This window comes from Bos grunniens, chromosome 19 (assembly GCF_055505025.1).
Source record: "Bos grunniens cultivar Pamir isolate PY7600 chromosome 19, Bosgru_T2T1.0, whole genome shotgun sequence".
Lineage (NCBI taxonomy): Eukaryota > Metazoa > Chordata > Mammalia > Artiodactyla > Bovidae > Bos > Bos grunniens.
The window spans coordinates 51,813,320-51,830,149 of NC_141183.1; the positions used below are offsets into that span (position 1 = coordinate 51,813,320).

At 48.4% G+C, this 16,830-nt stretch overlaps 1 pseudogene across 1 annotated transcript; it reads left to right on the forward strand.

Annotated features, from left to right (window-relative positions):
• The first annotated feature begins 4,636 nt into the window (after positions 1-4,636).
• On the forward strand, positions 4,637-9,017 carry LOC147352648 (gamma-interferon-inducible lysosomal thiol reductase pseudogene; annotated as a pseudogene). Its single transcript, XR_015148423.1, has 2 exons — positions 4,637-4,762; positions 8,128-9,017. The product of XR_015148423.1 is annotated as a gamma-interferon-inducible lysosomal thiol reductase pseudogene (transcript).
• The last annotated feature ends 7,813 nt before the right edge of the window (positions 9,018-16,830 follow it).

A 16,830-nucleotide genomic window follows, 5' to 3' on the forward strand; every position in this document is an offset into this window, starting at 1 on the left:
TTTCTGGGTCTCCAGACCTAAAACTGCTTAACATGTGGAAGCAGTGCAAGAAACATTTGCTGAATGTGTGACCGAATAAGTGAATGAATGAAATGCCCCCTCCAGAAGCCCATACCTGATCCTTTCAGGCTGTGTGTGCCCGGCCCTGGATGTTCACTTGGAGTCGACTACAGACAGCCCCTGAGGCCCAGTGGGGCCTCCTCTCTCTTCTGAGGAACTGAGGCCTGGGGGAGGGCAGGTATCTTGCCTAAGGACTTGCCTCTTCAGGAGAAGCCTCCAGGCTGCTGTATGGTCTGAACGTTTGTGTCCCCTTAAAACCCATGTTGAAACTTAACTCCCAAAGTGATGATATTAGGAGGTGGAAACTCTGGGAGCTGCTTAGGTTTTAAGGATCAGATTCTCTTGAGTGGGATAGGTGCTGTCATAAAAGATACCCTGTAAATTATATCTCAATAAAGTTTAAAAAGAAAGGAAAGAGACTCTCTTCTCCGCATCTGCGACCCAGAAGAAGGTCCTCATCGGAGCATGCTGGCACCTGGATTTCAGACTTCCAGCCTCCGGGACTGGGAGAAAGAAATATCTGTTGTTTACAAGGAACCCAGTCTGGAGTTTTGTTACAGTAGCCTGAATGGACTATGTATGGCCCTCCCAGCCCTCGTACCCTGCTCTCCAGCCACGCTGGGTGACTCTCTTCCCCAGCGGCTCTGGGGCTCTCTGGCCTCTGGGTCTTTGCTGCCTCTGAACCCCTGCCTTGAGCCAAAAACGTCCACCATCCCCCAACTCCAGGGCAAGCCCCTCCGCCCAGGACCAGTGGGAGCCTCCCCGCATGTCTGCCCACTGATCTTTCCTGCCTGCAGGACCTTCTTGAAATACAGACCAGATAAGGTCACTTGATGCCCTCCAAAGTCTTCCTGTGCTCTTGGGGTCAAGCCTGGGAGAGGGGCTTATATTAGTCCTGCCTACCCGCCCCCCCTGCCCCAGCCCACCTCTCCCCAGCCCCACCCCGCACACCTCCACCCCACTGTCCACCTACCCAGGTCTGGGGTTACCCTTCTGACCTTGCCTCAGAGACTTCTCACACTTATGCCCTGCCCTCTGCCTGGAATCACTTCCTTCTCCAAGAACCTTCCCCTCGGCCTTCTCCCTTCTGAATGGGTGTCGCTCACATCATTTTACAGTTGGACGTGAGTTTGAGCAAGCTCCGTGAGTTGGTGATGGACAGGGAGGCCTGGCATGCTGCGGTCCACGGGGTTGCAGAGAGCCGGACACGACTGAGTGACTGAACTGAACTGATTCAATGAACCTGTGATGTGAGCAAATTAGCTTACTCCTCCCCATCGATTCTTCAAACTGGAGATGATAGTATTTAGGCCCCAGGGTTGTTTGAGGCTGAAGTGAGGGGCTGTTTAGAGCAGTGCTTGGCGCAGTGAACGCTGGTTTCCTGCCCCTCCTGGGGAGGACTTACCCCTTTGGAGGAGCTTAAGGATGGGACCTGGGGGCCATCTGGGGGCAGGGCAAATTCTCCCCCGGCCTGGGCAGCAGCCAGGGCTGAGACCACCAGAACTGGGTGACCCCTTCTACCCTGGAGACCAGCTCTGGCCACTGAGACCCTGCCGTCTGGGATGATAGACCACCAAGTCCCTGAGCCAGGGTTACCTGTCCTAGACTTGGATGTCAGGCTAGGGGGTGGGGGGAGGGGGCTGTGTGTTGGAGGGTCTGCGGCTGAGCACAGAGCCCCGACATTTGACCAGGCTGCTACAGAGAAATCCGGAGGGCAGTGAAGCCCACTGATGCCACCTAGTAGGGCCTCCTCTGCCTCCTAAGAGGCCCTCTCTCCTGGGCCTCTCTCACCCCAGGCCCAGACAGGGGTTGTTTGTTGCTGGAGAGTGGGTTGCTGCTGACCTACCTGGACCTGTCTCACTGAGCTGCGTGGTCGGTGAGGCAGTACCCACCTCTCACCACTAGATGGGGACCTAGAGTCATCCCGGCTTGGAGCCTGGGACCGGAACCTCGTCCCTTCAGCTCCAGGTTGGTTTCAGGACAGGGGTTTCCAGCCGACCCCCAGGGTGAGGGGTCCAGGCCTGCCCTCTGTGCCTCCGTCCTGATTTCTGGCTAGTCCTGCTGCCAGGCGATGACACTGAGGAAAGTGAATACAAGCAAGGACCTTGTGCAGCCACAGAGACCTGAGCTGAATTCCCAGCCACACCTCTAGTTCTGTGGCTTTGACCTCTTGAGCCTCAAGTGTCGGGGGTCTCTGACATAGATTCGTCTGCGTATCCTGCAAAGGGCGAGGGAAACGGGGCCACCCTGACGGCGTGCACAGTGACCTCGGGGCTTGCTAAGTTGCTTCAGTTGTGTCTGAGTCTCTGAGGCCTCGTGTCCTTGCACTTTTTCCTCCAAACACCCAGGGTTGTCCAGACTGCACCCCCTCCCCATCTTTCTGGACAAGTGCCTTGTTTTCCAAGTCCTCCCCATTTTCCCAGATCACTGGTAGAAACTTATTTTTCCCAGGGGTCCCCTGCTGGCAGCTCCCATCAGCACCCGGGGAGCAGACCCTGACCTGGGCCCAGGGCATCGGTTCAGAGGCTCAGAAGTTCCTGCCCACCTCACACAAAGGCATGGTCTCCTCTCACTCCATCAAGCCCCGGGCCAGGGCTGAGGGCTCATTTCCCTTTTCGCCCAATGATGGGCAGGAAAACAGGTTCAGAGACCCAGCGCAGGTTCCACAAGGGGGAAGAAGTGAAGGACTAGTCCAGTGAAGCAGGTCGTGGAGCTTGGGAGGGTTCCTTTCACATCAGGGGTCTTTTCCTGGGATCAGGTGGCCCTTCTCCAGAGCTCCTCTGTCTGTCCCCCGGAGTGGGAGGGACTGAGTGAGAATCCTCAGCTGTGGAGAAATCTGAACTAACCAGGCCCACAGAGCGCTGTGTCCCTGGTTCTCACCATTTGGGGATCCAGAGGTCTCTTCCCCACAAGGAAAACATGGAGGCCACAACGGGGTTAATTAGTCTCACTTTTATGTCGCTTCAACAAATACACACTGAGTGATTTTTTTTTTAATAATTTTATTTATTTTTGACTGTGCTAGATCACCATTGCTGTGGGGGCTTTTCTCTGGCTGCACTGAATAGGAGCTCCTCTCTGGTTGTGGGGCGTGAACTTCTCATTGCAATGGCTTTTCTTGTTGCGGAGCACGGGCTCTAGGGCGCGTGGGCTCAGTCGTGGCTCCCGGGCTCTAGAGCACAGACTCAGTAGTTGTGGCCCAAGGGCTCAGCTGCTCCTTGGAATGCGGGATCTTCCTGGACCGGGGATCGAACCTGTGTTTCCTGCATTGGCAGGCAGATTCTTTACCACTGAGCCAGCCCCCTGAGCCCCTGAGCAACTTCTTCACTGCTGTGTTCCAGACATCATTCTCCCTCTCTCAGAGACACTGGTCTCCTTATTTCTTAATGTCTTTAAAAAAAATTGAGATTAAAATTTGCATGCTATAAAATTTATCCTTTTAAAGTATATGGTTCCGTGGTTTTAGTACATTCACAAGGTTGTGCCATCATCACCACTGTCCAACTCCAGAACATTTTTATCAACCCCAGAAGAAATCCTGACCCATTAGCAGTCATCACCCCTGACCCTGGCCCTTGGCACCCACTGAGCTCCTTTATGTCCCTATGCATTTGCTTAGTCGGGACATTTTATATAAACGTAACCATACAACATTTGTTTTTCGGTGACTTAGTTTCTTTTACTTATAATATTTTCAAGGCTTATCCATGTTGTCCTTTGCAGAGATCAGCATGTTTATTCCTTTTTAAGTCTGAATAATATTCCATTGCATGGATATACCACATTTTCTTTATCCATTCGTCCATTGATAGACATTTGGGTTGCTTCCACTTGTTGGCTATTATGAATAATACTGCTGTGGACATCACATACACGTCTTTGGGTAGACACATGTTCTCATTTCTCTTGGGTCTATGGCGAGGAGTGGACCTAACTGGCTCAACGGATAACTTTGTTTAACTTTTGGAGGAACTGCTAAAATGTTTTCCAACATGGCTGCACCATTTTCCATTCCCATCAGCAATTCTTTGCCATTTCTTGAACATGCCAGGCACATTCTTCCTCTCTTCCCAATGTCTCTCTTGAGACTGTCCTTGGTCGACCTTTGTGAAAATAGTCACCCACCTTCATCCTCCCCATTGTCTCCCTCCCTTCCTCTGTTTGTTGTCATTTTTAACATCATACACGCTATGAATTTTTAAACTTATTTTATTGACTGTCTCCCCTCACTAGAACGAAAGCTTCATTTTGCTCACAGTTGTCACGTTGTTCCTAGCACAATGCCAGGCACGCAGCATCTGCTCAGTGTTTGTCGAGTAACACCCAAATAAAGAGATGGAGGGCGCTGTGCTGGGCACCCAGGGCAGAACATGGTGGGGGCTGGGGGGTGGGGGCGCCCTGAGTATCGCCAAGGCCCCACGCCTTTCTCCACCTGTCAAACCTGCCATGGGGGCTCAGCCCAGACTACTCAAGCTCTCACCCTCACCCACCAGGGGTGCAGGGGAACCCAGCCCACCCTCCAAACCAGGCAGGAGGCCGTGCAGTCATTGAAACTGGCCCACCTACCAGATAGCACATGGCTTACAGGCACGGCCATGGTTTACTCAGAGGATCTGAGAGGTGGCAGTTGGAGAGGGCATTCAACTGTGACATCGGTACCCTCCATCGGCCTTATCTGTCCCCCTCCAGGGGGACACCAGATGTGAGAGCTGCTTGATGGGAAAGGAAGCCAGCCTTTCCCACGCGGGAGCCAGGCACGGACTGTCCCAGCCGCAGAGCCAACCCACTGGGTCTTTTACGGCCTCACCTCAGCCGGCCTCTGGGCGTGTCAGTCAGGAATCCTTCGCTGGCAAAGGACGGAAATCCAGCTGAAGCTGAAGAAAAAGAGCAGTTTGTTGGCTCATGCGGTACCTGGAAGAACAGGCGAGGGGGCGGCCTGCCTTTCAGAACACGGGTGGCCGGGTGCATGGCTGTCCCCGGCTCTCACACTCTTGACCTCCTCTGTCATTTCTTCTTTGGGTTGGGTTGGTGTCATTTTCTCCCACCGCATATGGGCTTCTTTGTGGGACAGGGAGCTTGGCTGTGGGCAACTGTGGTTATAGAAATCCAGTTTTGTGGCCCAAGGGGAGAGGAAATTGTCCCCTGTGCCCCTCAGAACAAGCCAAGGAAATGCTGATTGGCACCGTGGGAATCACATACTCACTTGTCTCAAACACACCATTCCCATCCGCCACTGTTATCCATTATGGTTACAGCAGAAAACCAAGCTTGCTGGGCTCTCCCAAAATGCCTGCCTAAGTGCCAGGTACTTGGCAATATTTCTCCGAATCCACACAACTGCTCTGCAGAAAGCTCTTTGGATTCCTGCTGACAGAAGCCCAACTCAAATTAGCTCAAGCCAAACCTGGAATTTATTACTTACATAATTGATAAAAACAGGAGTGGACTTCAGGCATAGCTGGATCCAGGGAGTCAGATTAGTCCAGGATGTCTCTCATTAGCTCCAGGTCTTAACCTGACTCTCTCCTGTATTGGCTCCACTCTCAGGCACATTCTCCCCACAAAACAGGAAAGACGCCCAAAGCACTCGAGGCCCAGATGGCTTTTACATCACTCCATCCCAGGGGAAGAGAGAGGCCTGGTTCTCTGTGTGTCGAGCAGATCACTTGTGGAGACTCTGACTGGCTCCTTTGAGGGTTCCATATGTACTTAGTGGACAAGGGGAAGGCAACCATAATTGGCCAGATCTGCAAGCAAGAGGATGAGGCTGTGGGAGTTGGTGCCCCAGAACTGTCTGGGGGCAGACAGTTTACATATGGTCAGTTACAGTCACTATTATTCTCCCATTGTACAGATTAGGAAACTGAGTCTTGGAGAGATAAAGTAACTTGCCAGCACTGTATAACTAGAGCCCCAGCTGGGACCTACATCTGTTTGGCCTTCCCAGAACATCACTTTGCCTTCCCTTTTAAAAAATATTTGTTTATTTATGTAGCTGCATCAAGTCTTAGGTACAGCACACAGGATCTTGGTTGCAGCTTGTGGGATCTTTAGTGGCGCCACATGTGGGATTTAGTTTCCTGACCAGGGATGGAACACAGGCCCCTGCAGTGGGAGTGCACAGTCTTAGCCACTGGGTCACCAGGGAAATTCTTCACTCTGCCTCCTTTATTTATTTATTTTTCTTCTTTTTTCTTTTTGTTACTCTGCCTCCTTCTAAAGTGACACTGAAACATCATTTGAAGTAGATTCCTATTGGCAGCCACGTCATTCCCAGCATTTCTTGCAACAGCTGTCACAGAGAAAAGGCTCTGGGAGGAAAAGGGGGCCACACTCTCAGACAGGATCTTTTATAAACCCTGCTCCATGACTGAAAGGGTCTCTGGGGTCATTGACTCCTGTTGCCATACTGAATCAGTCACCCATCACCTGGGCCCTGTTTGGACACTGTCCATGATGCAGAGCTCACCACCTCCCAAGGTAGCAGCTTGTTACAGATTTGAACTGATCTAACAGTTAAAAACTTCACCAATGGTTAGAAACAGGATAGCCTTGACTAACTCCAGATCGTTTTTTCGTCTTCATTCATCTGTAAGGGAAGCTTTTGTTTCATAGGCAGAAGAAGAGAGAGAAAGTTTGGGTAGGGTGGGCCATCCAAATATTTGAAAGTTACCATACAAACCCTTCCCAGGTGGCGCTAGTGGTAAAGAATCTGCCTGTCTATGCAGGAGATGTAAGAGAAGCAGGTTTGATCCATGGGTCAGGAAGATCCCCTGGAGGAGGAAATGGCAACCCACTCCAGTATTCTTGCCTGGGAAATCCCATGGACAGAGGAGCCTGGTGGGCTACAGTCCATACAGTCACAAAGAGTCGCACATGACTGAGTGACTGAACACACACACACACACACACACACACACACACACACACACACACAAACCCCTTCCTCTAACTCTACCTGGTCATCTACCAAGTTTCCTCAGTTAAGGACTGTTCACTGTATATATTATCCTGTCCCTAGAGACAGTATCTGTGGTCTCAAGAGTCCTCTAGAAAAATGTAGGCCTGAGTGGGTGGAGCACAGGCCTCAGGGCCCTCTCTCCTCTTGCACTGGATTAAACAGAGTCCAAAGTTACTTGGGGCTTCCTTGCCCACTCAGTGGTAAAGAATCTGCCTGCAATGGAGGAGACACAGTTTCGATCTCTGAGCAGGATAGATCCCCTGGAGAAGGAAATGGCAACTCACTCCAGTATCCTTGCCTGGAAAACCCCATGGACAGAACCTGGTGGGCTACAGTCCACGGGATCACAAAGAGTCAGACACGACTGAGCGACTAAACAACAACAGAAATGTCACTCATTCTTTGGCAGCCACGGAGCAGTATTGGCTCAAGTTGCTTCTGTGCCAGATCCCTTCTCCACTCTCCACTATGGACAGGTGACACTGATTTTTTTTTTTTTTAATATCAAAAGTGATGAGTCAACAGTAGTTTTTTCAGAAATGGAGAAATCCATCCTAAAATTCATGTAGAATGTCAAGCAACCCTAAATAGTCCCCTCCCCCCAAAAAAATTTTTTACAGAAGAGCAAAGTTTCAGGTTTCCCAATTTCAAATTATAATACAAACCTACAGTAATCAAAACAGTGTGGTATTGACATATAGACATACAGACCAAAGGAATAGATTGAGAGCCACGAAATAGAGCCTCAAATTTATGGTCAATTGATTTTCCACGAAGGAGCTAAAGCCATTCAGTGGGAAAAAGACAGTCTTTTTGAAAAAATGGTGCTAGGAAGAGTGGATATTCACATGCAAAAGAATGGACTTAGACTCTTACTTTATATCATATATGAACTCAAAAATGGATAAAAGACCTACGTTTAAAAGCTAAAACTATCATAGAAGAAATTATACAGGAAAATCTTCATGACTTTAGGCTTAGCAATGGTTTCTTAAACGTGATACTGAAAGCACAAGTGACAGAAAAAAAAATAGATAAGCTTCACAAAATTAAGTATCTCTGCACCTCAAAAAACATTATCAAGAGAGTGAAAGAACAGCAAACAGAATGGAAAATATATTTTCCCACTGGGAAAACTCCCTGAGGGGGCAGCCCCCGGCAAGGCCAGTGAGCTGTAGCTGCAGGCGCCTCCAGAGTCTGACCCCCGCCCCAACCCTGCCCATCAGTGTGAGCTCTACAGTGTGAGCTGTGCTCCGGCTGCTGGTACCTTCCCATAGCAACCGAGAGCTCTTCCCATAGCAACTGATGGTCCAGAAAATCCTCAGTGTCATTTTGGTGGCCTACAGAAATGCTCAGGAACAAAACGTCAGCGGCGTGTGGGAGTTCACGTGTCACCATGGTGAGCAGGAGTGCAGCTTAGCAAGGTGGAGGCCTGCTGGTTGGACCAGCTGGAGAACTCGGTCTTCCTGATCATTGTCTGCATGGAGGAAATGGATGACATGGAGAAAAATCTGAAGCCATGCCGCCTGCAGATCTAAGCTCCCAAGGTGTCCCCGGACTCCATGATGGCATGTGCAACGGGAGATGGTGGCAGGCAGCTGTTATACACCGAAGCCCAGCTCACAGACGCTCTGCGGCCTCCCCACGAATACATGCCCTAGGTTTCCGACAAGGGGAAATCCATAAAGGAGAAGGACCAGCTAGCTCTTCATCTGCTGACTGTATGTGGATGAGATGTCGGATGTCTGCCAACTCATAGCCAACTCTCCCAAGGATGCTTGCTTCAAGTGACAGCTGGTGCCCTGGGAGGGAGCTAATGCAAGAACAAGATCTCACCTGCCCCTAGTTTTCTGATCCTTGACTCAGCAGCCACTGCTTATCATCCAGGTAGTTTCTACATATTCCATGAAACCCACACGCAAAACTCTGCCCTGCCTGAGATCAAGAATCTTGCCCCACTGTGAATGGTGCTACATTAAAAAGAGTTTAATAGACACTTCTAGCTGTTGTGATTTTTTTTTAATGACAAATTTATGTATATTTTTTTACTTCAGTAGAAAAAGTTGAGCCAGCATGTTTCAAATTCATAAAATACCTTTGATTTGAATTTTTAAAAGGTTCCTCTCCTTTTGAGTGGAATTAAGTGAAGTGCTGGCTGAATTTCAGCCCCCATTTAGTTTCTCAGCTCAAAGGATTCACTTGGGTAGTCAACAGCCCTCACAACCATACATGGCAACCGTGTGCTGGATTTCATATCTAGGTCTCCTTCTGACTGGTCAAAATCATGTTTGGTCCTCATTCTGTTATCGGATGTATTTGCCATCTCCTCCAGTTTGTGACACCTACCAAGCTGATGCTATGTCATTTTCCATATCATTGAGTAAAAAGTCAAACTGGGTGGACTCCTGTGGCTCCTTGGTGGAGACTTCCTGCCAGATTTGTACTGACCTGTTAGTCAGCATTCATTGGGGGTGACTGTCCAACTGCTGTCGGTCCTACTTGTGCCTCTGGGTTGAAGACATACTGTCATTTTGTACCAGCCTCCTTTCTCACTGGTCTTCTCACTTGTCCTCAAAGATTTCATGAGAACTAGAAGAAAGTCTTTACTAAACTCCAGAGAGAGGCTATTTCCTTCATCTGTCAGTCTGGACGTCCTATTACAAAAGAACTTCGGCCTGCCTGAATCTTTGAAGGGGGTAGGATACTGCAGGGAAGTTGTTTCCAAACTTGTATCAGAATCACCTAGAGGGTGACAGCTGGGCTCTTCCCAAAGAACATCAGATTCTGGATAGAGCCCCAGCATTCTCATGTCTGGTAAATTCGCAGGTGATGCCAAGGCCACTGGTCCAGGGACCACATTTTGAGAACCACTGATGTATGGGGGGATAAGGGCAAATGTTCTAGAGTCAGGTTGACCTTAACCTGTTTGAACCTCGATTTCTTTGAAATAGAGATAATAATCTTACCTAAGAGGGTAACTGTGGGTTAAAAAGGTAATGTATAAGAACACCTTGCTGGAATTTCCCTGGTGGTCCAGTGGTTAAGAATCTGCCTTGCAATGCAGGGGATGCAGGTTCGATCCCTGGTCAGGGAACTAAGATCCCACACGCTGTGGAGCAACTAAGCCTGTGCTCTGCAGTCACTGAGCCCATGTGCCACAACTAGAGAGCCTGTGTGCCACAAGGAAAGATCCTGCTCGATGCAACAAAGATATTACCTGTGGCATCTCAGACCTGACACAGGCATATAAATCAATAACACCTAGCTGCCTAGCACCTAAGTGATAGTGACATTTATATTAATATGCCTTGGTAATGAATCTGTGCTGAGTGCTTTTCTAAACTGCTCGATCCCACGCTGGAGCTGGAGATGGTCAGTTACTGGCCTCAACTTTTCCTGGGTTGGTTTGGGCAATGGGTAGGTTGATGACCTGAAGAAAGTAGATTGATTATCTAAGGAAGAATGGGGAGAAGAGAATAAAGAAAGGAGGTCTGGCTAAACTGGGAGAGGACCCCTCTGCCCCCTTGGCCTCTTAGCTTGTCATTGGCGGTACTGCCAGGATTTTGCTTTTCATAGCCTGTTCCTAAATGCCAGGCCAAGAAAGTGGCTGTCTGGCCCACCCAGACCCCCAGGCAGGGCAAACCTCTTCCCCAGTTGGAAGAGATGCCCAAGGCAGCGCTCAGCTGCTGACCAGCCTCCCCCTGAGCACCCTTATGCTTAACCTCTCTGGGTCTCCTGCCCCACTCTTGAGTTGCGTGTTTCAAAACCGTCATGTTGCCTTAACTTCTCTTCCCAGATTTTGTGTGGGTCTCTTCCCGGCCCTTCTGACTCAGTGGTGGCTCCCAGGCTCAAGGGTTAAAAGCACTCGTGGGCAAAGCCAGCTGGCAGGAGATTCACTCACCACCTCTGTCCCCTTCCCAAGGGGAAGGATCTCCTCCACCTCAACTGAAAGGTTGAAAGCCTGAAAGGAGAAAGATGTCTAAGACCTCCAAGAACTTTAGGGGGACACCTGCTGCATCACCTGTAAAGTGCTGCAGTGACTCTCGGGCTGGACAGACTGTCTGTCTGCTGTGCAGCTGTGAGCATGCTAATGAAGTGCCTGGTACCACCTGCGGTTTCCTCCTTCATCGGGCTGCTCACATGCCATAGAACAGCCAGGGGCATTAAATGGGAGAATTTGTGTCTAGTGTTCAGGACAGATCTTAGCGTGTAGGAAACTCTTAATAATATTGACTTTAATGGGCTTCCCTTGTGGCTCAGCTGGTAAAGAATCCACCTGCAATGCGGGAGATCTGGGTTCAATCCCTGGGTTGGGAAGATCCCCTGGAAGAGGGAAAGGCTACCCACTCCAGTATTCTGGCCTGGAGAATCCCATGGACCATACAGTCCATGGGGTCACAAAGGGTTGGACACAACTGAGTGACTTTCACTTTCATTTTATTACTATTATTTTATTTAGCTTCTGGGCCAGAGTTATTTAAATTCCTGGTAGTTCACCATTTGCAGTGGGTTAAATTGTGCCCTGAGAAAGAGATGACCAAATCTTATCCCCCAGTACCTGTGAAGGTGATCTTCCTTGGATAGGGTCTCTGCAGATGCAATCAATTCAGGATTTCAAGGTGACATCATCCTGGATTTAGGGAGGGTCCTAAAGGAAGGAGGAGTGGGAGAGAAGGAGAGGGAGGAAGCCGGAAGGATCTCCCTTAGAACCTCCAGAGGGAGTGTGGTCCCACACAACCATGATTCCAAACTCCGATCTGTAGAACCATGAGAGAATCCATGTCTTTTGTTTGAGCCACCAAGTTTGTGCTACATGAATATACTTTTCTTTCTGATTGTCCAGAAACCTTACGCAGACTCACTATCCCCAGAGGGGTCTGTCCACATTTATCTCTCCTCCCAGTGGAAACTCCCATCTCTTAGGGAAATTTACCTTGGTGTTAAGTGGAAAAAAAATATGATAATTTAATTTAAAAGTCTTTCCCTTAGAGCCATTAAAAAATGTTCCCTCGCACACCTGCATTCCAAATGAAGCCTTCTTGGTGGACTGTGGTCTGAAGATCTTTGAGGCCCTCTTGGCCTCCTTCGCTGGGCTGGCCCCCTTCCACAGAGGGCACTTCTGCCACAGTGCTGACCACACTGAAAGGTCATGAGAGCCCTCTTTGTCCTGGCTGTCTTAGCCTGTAGTTCAGGCTTGGCACATCACCATCCTAATAAATGTTTATTGACTTAACAGATGAGGGAGGGCTTTTTCTTGTGTCCTTACTCCTGGCTACCTCTACCCCAGTCCTAGAAAATTCCATGAGAAATGAAAACGTATTTCCACACACAGACTTGTACGTGAACGTTTATGGACGTTTTATTTACAACAGCCAAATCTGGAAGCAATCTAAATGCCCATCGCCAGGTGACTGAATAAACAAATTGTGGTAATATCCATACAATGGAACACTACTCAGCAATAAGGGTGATACATTTACCCATCAGTATGGATGAATCTAAAATCATTAGATTTTAGAGAGAAGCCAGACACAAAAGAATACATACTGTGTGATTCTATTTACATGTAATTACACAGAATGCTGACAAAAGTCCATCTAGTCAAAGCTATGGTTTTTCCAGTGGTCATATATGGATGTGATAGTTGGACTATAAAGAAAGCGGAGCACCGAAGAATTGATGCTTTTGAACTGTGGTGTTGAAGAAGACTCTTGAGAGTCCCTTGGACTGCAAGGAGATCAAACCAGTCCATCCTAAAGGAAATCAGTCCTGAATATTCATTGGAAGGACTGATGCTGAAGCAGAAACTCCAATCCTTTGGCCACCTGATGCAAAGAACCGACTTATTGGAAAAGACCCTGATGCTGGGAAAGATTGAAGGTAGGAGGAGAAGGGGATGACAGAGGATGAGATGGTTGAATGGCATCACCAACTCTATGGACATGAGTTTGAGCAAGCTCCAGGAGTTGGTGATAGACAGGGAGGCCTGGTGTGCTGCAGTCCATGGGGTTCCAAGGAATCAGACACAACGGACTGACTGAACTGAACTGATAGAGAACGCAAACTAATCTATAGTGATAGGAAGTTGCCAGGGAAAAGTTTCCTGGAGCCGAAGCAAAAGGGGGACTATCTGCAAAGGGACAAGACAGGACTCTTGGGTATGATGGAATAGTCTTTATCTTGTATTTGTGGTTATATCAATGCTGAACTTGTCAGAACTTGTCACTTGTCAGAACTCATCCAATAGATACTTTAAATGGGTGCCATCTATTGTATGTAAAACTGTATCTCAATGAAGTTGATTAAAAAGAAAATTCTATGAAGTTTGTATCTTAAATACTTCATCCTCTACTCCAATAAAAATAGGACATGGGACTTGCCTGGGAGGAGGTCTATTTGAGAACTTACTTAGTCCACAAAAATGTATTGAACTTCCCTCTGTGTAGGCATCTGGTCGACTCTAGAGATGGAAAGGTCCCATCCTCAGGAGCCCCAGGTGGTACCAGAACTTACCAAGTTCTCAAAGAGAGAGAGAAGCTAGATGAAAAGAACATGCCAGGGGCAAAGAATACAAATTTGCCTCCTCGGTGTCACCCAGCTTGCTTGAGGTGCTTGTTGTTGTTCAGATGCTATGTCATGTCCCATTCTTTGCGACCCCATGGACTACAGCCCACCAGGCTCTTCTGTTCATGGGATTTCTCAGGCAAGAATACTGGAGTGGGTTGCCATTTCCTCCTCTAGGGGATCTTCCCCACACAGGGATCAAACATGAGTGTCCTGCTTGGCAGGCAGATTCTTTACTCTGGGTCACCAGGGAAGCCCATGAGGTGCTTGTTACAGATACTAGAAACATCTGGGCTCAGTCCCTGACCTACTGAGTCAGAATTGCTGAAAGAGCCTGGGAATCTTTATTTTCAACAAGTGCCCAAGTAAATCTTCAGATCAGGTAAGTTTAGAGAAAGTGTTTGACTTGATCTCCGTTTCAGGCACAGGTGGGAATGCTGTACATGGCCAAAGGAAAGAACTTTGAATTGGAAGGGAGTACCAGGACTGAAAAAGGTCAGTTTTCTTTCCAATCCCAAAGAAAGGCAATGCCAAAGAATTCTCAAGCTACTGCACAATTGCACTCATCTCACATGCTAGTAAAGTAATGCTCAAAATTCTCCAAGCCAGGCTTCAGCAATACATGAACCGTAAACTTCCAGATGTTCAAGTTGGACTTAGAAAAGGCAGAGGAGCCAGAGATCAAATTGCCAACATCCACTGGATCATTGAAAAAGCAAGAGAGTTCCAGAAAAACATCTATTTCTGCTTTATTGACTATGCCAAAGCTTTGTGTGGATCACAACAAACTGTGGAAAATTCTGAAAGAGAGGGGAATACCAGACCACCTGACCTGCCTCCTGAGAAATCTTTATGCACATCAAGAAGCAACAGTTAGAACCAGACGTGGAACAATGGACTGGTTCCAAATCAGGAAAGGAGTACATCAAGGCTGTATATTGCTTATTTAACTTATATGCAGAGTACATCATGTGAATCACCAGTCTGGATGAGTCACAAGCTGGAATCAAGACTGCTGGGGGAAATATCAATAATGTCAGATATGCAGATGACACCACCCTTATGGCAGAAAGTGAAGAGGAACTGAAGAACCTCCTGATGAAAGTGAAAGAGGAGAGTGAAAAGTTGGCTTAAAACTCAACATTCAAAAAACGAAGTTCATGGCTTCTGGTCCCATCACTTCATGGCAAATAGATGGGGAAACAGTGGAAATAGTGACAGACTTTATTTTTTTGGGCTCCAAAATCACTGCAGATGGTAACTGCAGCCCTGAAATTAAAAGACACTTGCTCCTTAGAAGAAAAGCTATGATGAACCTAGACATCATATTAAAAAGCAGAGACATTACTTTGCCAACAAAGATCTGTCTAGTCAAAGCTATGGTTTTTCCAGTAGGCATGTATGGATGTGAGAGTTGGACGATAAAGAAAGCTGAGTGCCAAAGAACTGATTCTTTTGAACTGTGGTTTTGGAGAATACTCTTGAGAGAGTCCCTTGGGCTGCAAGGAGATCCAACCAGTCCATCCTAAAGGAAATCAGTCCTGAATATTCATTGGAAAGACTGATACTGAAGCGGAAACTCCAATCCTTTGGCCACCTGATGCAAAGAACTGACTCATTGGAAAAGACCCTGATGCTGGGAAATATTGAAGGTAGGAGGAGAAGGGGATGACAGAGAATGGATGAGATTGTTGAATGGCATCACCAACTCTATGGACATGAGTTTGAGCAAGCTCCGGGAGTTGGTGATGGACAGGGGAGCCTGGTGTGTGGCAATCCATGGGGTCACAAAGAGCTGGACACAACTGAGCGACTGAACTGAACTGAACTACCCACTCTGCCTCTGGTCAGTGAGAGTCAAAGTTTACCAACATCTTTCCCTCCATCCCCAGACCTCACCTGTCTGCCAAAAGTACCCCTGTCTGGTTGACTCTCCCCTTATTGGTCCATCCTGGGAAAAGCAAAAAACAGAGCTCTCTACTTCAAGCCCACCATCTTTCAGAAGGGCGAAAGTTTTTTTTGAGACTGCAGTATGGACCAAATATATGTATCTTTTGATGAGACAGTGTCTGCTCCTCTGGCCTGAGAACTCAGTGCTAACCTAGGAAACACACTGCCCACCCTGTTTGTGGTGGGAAGGTGGGTGTGTTGGGGGGATATTCTGTCCTGTGCTCACTTAGGCCACAGAAGACTCACAAGGGCTGTAAGCACCGTCTGCTCTGCAAGCTGCCATCCTGCTTTCACGGGCAAAGCCCCTGCTCACCAGGAGGCTGTGTGGTGCATAGACAACATTCAGGAAGGGTCTGTGTCACTGCCAGAGATGCCCCAACGCCTCGGGTCAGCAGCTACACCCTTTCCCAAAACCAGCCGGATTCTTCCACAGGACACTGGAACTTTGGGTCAAGGATAGGAGTTCAGTCTTAGCTGTAAGATGATTGCTGTCCTTTCTTTGAGAACAGGCCACAGAGACCATAGTTTAAAACCCCCAAATTAGGACATCATGCTCTGATAAAAAATTTGTAAATCGCTGATGTGAAAAGTTGCTTTGTTGTCATTGTTGTTCAGTGGCCAAGTCATGTTTGACTCCTTGTGACCCCACAGACTGCAGCACACCAGGCCTCCCTCTCCTCCGCTGTCTCCTGGAGTTTGCTCAAATTCACGTCCACTGAGTCGGTGATGCTATCTAAGCATCTCATCCTCTGCCGCCCTCTCCTTTTGCTTTCAATCTTAAAAGTATACAAATCAAGTCACAGTTGGTTACATATTGAATAAATAGGAATATATTTCTGGAAAAGAATGTAATCAAGGCAGACACTATCCTCAGAACCCAGAGGTTGGCTGTTTAGGCCAGTGTTTCTACATGAGGGTAATTTTTGACCTCCCTCCCAAAGGACAGTGGCAATGTTTGGAGATATTTGGGGTTTCCATAACCTGGAGTAGGGATGCAAAAGGCCCCTGGAGAGGGACAGGACACTGCTGAGTGTCCCGCAACCACAGGGCAGTCCCACTACAGGCATTATTTGGCCGCAAATGCCAACAGTGTAGGTTGAGAAACCTTGGTCTAGGCCACCTTGGGCTGCACGTGCGGGCCCCAGGGTGTCCGCCCTGCATGGGTGTTTCCTCCTGACTTTGGTCCTGTCTTTGACTGGCGGGGTCCGAGGGGAGAGGCTGGGGGCCCCCCAGTGCTCCACTGCTTCCTCTTGTGTTGGCAGAAGCAAGAAGACCACCACCCCTGAGGAGCCGCA